Source organism: Nicotiana tabacum, chromosome 1, assembly GCF_000715075.1.
Source record: "Nicotiana tabacum cultivar K326 chromosome 1, ASM71507v2, whole genome shotgun sequence".
Taxonomy (NCBI): domain Eukaryota; kingdom Viridiplantae; phylum Streptophyta; class Magnoliopsida; order Solanales; family Solanaceae; genus Nicotiana; species Nicotiana tabacum.
The window spans coordinates 206959446-206965052 of NC_134080.1; positions in this window are offsets into that span (position 1 = coordinate 206959446).

The window sequence follows — 5607 nt, forward strand, 5'->3', positions numbered from 1 at the left end:
GAATGTGGAGCATTTGAGAGTTGTGTTGCAGAGACTGAGGGAGGAGAAGCTTTATGCCAAATTCTCCAAGTGTGAGTTTTGTCTCAGTTCAGTGGCTTTCTTGGGGCACGTGGTGTCCAGCGAGGGTATACAGGTTGATCCGAAGAAGATAGAGGCAGTTCAGAGTTGGCCCAGACCGTCCTCAGCCACAAAGATTCGTAGCTTTCTTGGGTTAGCAGGCTATTATCGCGGTTTGTTCAGGGATTTTCATCCATTACATCGCCCTTGACCAAGTTGACTCAGAAGGGTGCTCCATTCATATGGTCGGACGAGTGTGAGGAGAGCTTTCAGAAGCTCAAGATAGCCTTGACCACAGCTCTAGTGTTGGTTTTGCCATCAACTTCAGGTTCATATACTGTGTATTGTGATGCTTCAAGAGTTGGGATTGGTTGTGTGTTGATGCATGAGGGTAGAGTTATTGCTTATGCTTCTCGGCAGTTGAAGCCCCATGAGAAGAACTACCCCGTTCATGATTTGGAGTTGGCTGCCATAGTTCACGCATTGAAGATTTGGAGACATTACTTGTATGGCGTATCTTGTGAGGTGTTCACTGATCATCGCAGTCTTCAGCATTTGTTCAAGCAAAAGGATCTTAATTTGAGGCAGCGGAGATGGTTGAAGTTGCTTAAGGATTATGATATCACTATATTGTACCATCCGGGAAAGGCCAATGTGGTGACCGATGCTTTGAGCCGAAAGGCAGTGAGTATGGGGAGTTTGGCATATATCCCAGTTGGGAAGAGACCTCTTGCGGTTGATGTTCAGGCCTTGGCCAATCGGTTTGTTAGGTTGGATATTTCGGAGCCCAGTCGGGTGTTGGCTTGTGTGGTTTCTCGGTCTTCTTTATATGATCGCATCAGAGAGCGCCAGTATGATGATCCGCATTTGCTTGTCCTTAGGGACAGAGTCCAGCATGATGATGCCATAGATATGACCGTCGGTGATGATGGTGTGTTGAGGATGCAGGGCCGGATTTGTGTGCCCAATGTGGATGGGCTTAGAGAGCTGATTCTGGAGGAGGCCCATAGCTCGTGGTATTCCATTCATCCTGGTGCCGCGAAGATGTATCAGGATTTGATGCAGCACTATTGGTAGAGAAGAATGAAGAAAGATATTGTGGGATTTGTAGCTCGGTGTCTCAACTGTCAGCAGGTGAAGTATGAGCATCAAAGACCGGGTGGCTTGTTTCAGTAGATGGTTATTCCCGAGTGGAAGTGGGAGAGAATCACTATGGACTTTGTGGTTGGACTTCCTCGGACTTTGAAGAAGTTCGATGCTATTTGGGTGATTGTGGATTGGCTGACCAAGTCTGCGCACTTCATTCCTATGTGTACTACCTATTCTTCAGAGCGGTTGGTAGGGATTTATATCCGGGAGATTGTTCGGTTGCATGGCATTCCTGTTTCCATCATCTCAGATAGAGGTACTCAGTTTACTTCGCAGTTTTGGAGAGCCGTGTAGAGAGAATTGGGTACTCAGGTAGAGTTGAGCACATCGTTTCATCCTCAGACGGACGGACAGTCCGAGCGTACTATTCAAATATTGGAGGACATGTTGCGTGCTTGTGTTATTGACTTTGGAGGTTCATGGGATAAGTTTCTACCACTTGCAGAGTTTGCTTACAACAACAGCTACCAGTCGAGTATTCAGATGGCTCCATATGAGGCTTTGTACGGGAGGCAGTGTAGATCTCCAGTTGGTTGGTTTGAGCCCGGCGAGGCTAGACTATTGGGGACAGATTTGGTTCAGGATGCCTTAGAGAAGGTGAAGGTGATTCAGGAGAGGCTTCATACAGCGCAGTCACATCAGAAGAGTTATGCGGACCGGAAGGTTCGAGATGTGTCCTACATGGTCGGTGAGAAGGTCTTGCTGAAGGTTTCGCCCATGAAGGGTGTTATGAGATTTGGGAAGAAAGGCAAGTTGAGTCCTCGGTTCATTGGGCCTTTTGAGGTGCTTCAGAGGATTGGGGAGGTGGCTTATGAGCTTGCTTTGCCACCCAGCCTGTCGAGTGTGCATCCGGTATTTCATGTCTCTATGCTCCAAAAGTATAATGGGGATCCGTCTCATGTTTTGGACTACAGAACGGTTCGGTTGGATGATGATTTGACCTTTGATGTGGAGCCAGTAGCTATTTTAGGTCACCAGGTTCGGAAGTTGAGGTCAAAGGATATAGCTTCAGTGAAGGTGTAGTGGAGAGGTCGGCCCGTGGAGGAGGCTACCTAGGAGACCAAGCGGGAGATACGGAGCAGATATCCTCAACTGTTTGAGGCTTCAGGTATGTTTCTTGACTCGTTCGAGGATGAACGTTTGTTTAAGTTGGGGAGGATGTGACGACCCGGCCAGTTGTCTCATGAGTTACCGCTCCATTTCCCCCATTTCAGCTTCCTTACGCTTCGTTATCCGTGTTTTATGTGATCGAGTTTATTAGTTCGAGTTCGGAGAGGACTTGGTAAGAAATGAGACACTTAGTCTCTTTTAAGAAGGCTTAAGTTGGAAAAGTCAACCGGATGTTGACTTATGTGTTAGAAGGCTCGAAAGTGAGTTCCGATGGTTCGGTTAGCTTCGGGAGGTGATTTGTGACTTAGGAGCGCGATCGGAATGGGTTTTGGAGTTGTAGAGAAAATTTAGGCTTGAATTGGCGAAATTGATATTTTGGCAAATTCCGGTTGATAGGCGAGATTTTGATATAGGGGTCGGAATGGGATTCCGAGAGTTGCAGTAGCTTCATTATGTCAATTGGGATGTGTGTGCAAAATTTCAGGTCATTCGGACGAGATTTGATAGACCTTTTGATCGAAAGCATAATTTAAGAGTTCTTGGAGCTCTTAGGCCTGAATCCTATGTTAAATTGGTGATTTGATGTTGTTGTGAGCATTCCAAAGTTTTGAGTAAGTTTGAACGATGTCATGATATGTGTTGGTACAATTGGTTTGAAGTTCCGGGAGTTCCGGGTAGGTTCCGGGATGTTTTAGTGCAAAAATCATAGCTGTAGCAGGTCTACAGGGGTTGCAGGCCCCAGAACTCACCCATGCGGTCCGCACAAAAATAGGTGCGCCCGCATTGAGTGCTGTGCGGACCGCACAAAATGGTGTGCGGCCGCGGTGGGGAATGATCTGCTGGTCCTACTTCGGAAGCTCATATCGTTTGATCTACAAGGAATTTTGAGGTGATTCAAAAACGAAAATTGTAGCCCTTCGTGTCTAGTTTACAGAAAGGTAAAGATATTGCAATTTGGACATATGTAGCAAAAATGATGGCCACAATACTAAGGCCTGTCACTACAGAGGGAGGCCTGTGCGGCCGCACGTTGCCTTTGCGCAGACCGCACTGGCTTGCGCGGACCACGTGAGTTTTGGTGCGGCCCGCAGTAGCTGAAACCTGAGGGGTACCTATAAATACGAGGTTTTGGGTTTTATTTAATATTTTGACCTAGAGAGCTCGGATTTTGGCGATTTTTTGAAGGTTTTTCAAGAAATTCATCGGGGTAAGTGATTTTAACTCAGATTTGGCTAGAATACATGAATCTATCACTGAATTCATCATTTAATTCGTGATTTGAGATGGAATTTGGGAAGAAAATTGTGAAACCTTTCAAAAATGTAAAATGATGATTTGAAGGACCAAATGGTATTGTAATTGGATAATTTTGGTACGGTTAGACTCGTGAGGGTATGAGGATTCTGAAAATGTAAATTTTACCCGATTCTGAGACGTGGGCCCGGGGATCGGGTTTTGCTAATTTCGAGATTTTTGATATTTTTCGAATGTTTTCGCTTGGGCTTTGTTCCCTTAGCATATTGTGACGTATTCGTTCTGATTTTGGATAGATTCGACGCGCGTGGAGGCCAATTCGAAAGGCAAAGGCGTCGCGAGCTAGAGAATTAGCCAGTTCGAGGTGAGTAATGGTTGTAAATGATGTCCTGAGGGTTTGAAACCCCGAATTGCACATCGTAGTGCTATATTGAGGCAAGATACGCGCTGGATGATGAGCGTGGGGTCTTTCACTACTGGGGATTGTGACTTGGTCCATCCCGATTGATGACTTTACTGAATATTTGACTGAAATTCATTTGTTATCATCATGATTTGGGGTTGATTGCCATATTTGGGCTTCGTGCCAACTATTTGAACCCTCCGGGGATTTTTATCACTGTTTCCTTACTACTTGACTTATTATTTGAACTCAATCCTGTTGATATCTACTGTTTTACAAACTCAGCCACTTTTACTCAGATTTGAAACTTAAATGATATTTCTACATCATGTTTTGGGCTGAGAACTACTGTTTTACTAATGCCCAAGGGGCTTATGATGATTTCTGGACTGAGCGAGGCCGAGGGCCATATGTGAAGATATGCTGAGTGATATGAGGCCGAGGGCCTGAGATACTATTTATGTCATGCGGTGGCTTGAGTGATGTGAGGATATGCTGAGTGATGATGCCACGAGGTGGCTTGATATAGCGCTTGGGCCGTAAGGGGGCCCTCCAGAGTCTGCACACCCACAGTGAGCGCGGGTACCCATGTGATTTGAAACAATGGTAACAATGACACTGTATGATGCAATTTGGTCAGGTAACAATGGCTGACCATTATGCTGAGTGATTGTGAGGTAGCCCGAGGGGCTGATACTGTACTGAGAGTGAGCCCGAGGGGCTGATACTATGTTGAACGATTGATATTGTGCCCGAGGGGCGAATTTCTACTTGTTAATTACCTGTTAAATTACCCGTTTTACTTGTTTTAAAAAGGAATATCATTTGATTTCTTCACTGATTTACTGTTTTAAGTGATTTTACTGCTTGATATGGAATTGCTTTGTGCCTTTACGTGTTTTCATACTTTCAGCCATTATTTGTAATTATTACTCACTGAGTTGGAGTACTCACATTACTCCCTGCACCGTGTGTGCAGATTCAGGTATAGCAGAGTCCGCACCTGAGCGCTGATTCCTTCCAGGCTAGGCAGTGATTTGGAGTTACGAGGTAGCTGTTGACGTGCGCAACCCCTTGTCTCTCTTATCCTCTATCATTTATGTTATCTTCAGACTGTTGTATCGGGTTCCGTACCTTGTAGACCTATAGCAAATTCTGTAGTAGCTCATGACTTGTGACACCCTGGTTTGGGCTGTGTCGGGATGGTTCCTGCTGTTATTATCGTTAAATTCCGCAATTTATGAGTATTATATTATATGTTATTACTGTTATGATGATTAACTATTTAAAAGAGGTATTCCGTTTTGGTCTAGCTGGCCTTGTCTTCACGAGAGGCGCCATCACGACCGGGTTCGGGGATTGGGTCGTGACAATGATGTATTTAACTTTGTTAAAATACTCATAATTAAATGTTATAACAATCGTATACAAAAATTAAATTGTATGATGATTGATTTTTAAAATTTGTATTGGATGATAATTGATATTTTCGCTTGGAATTTAGTGTATTAAGAGTTATAGTTGTTAACTTACATCAAAATCAGGTGAGATATTATTTTTTCAAGCAACCAAATCTTTTAGAGAAAAAGAAATATAGCTTCATTTGGTAAACATTTTATTATGATTACTTTGAA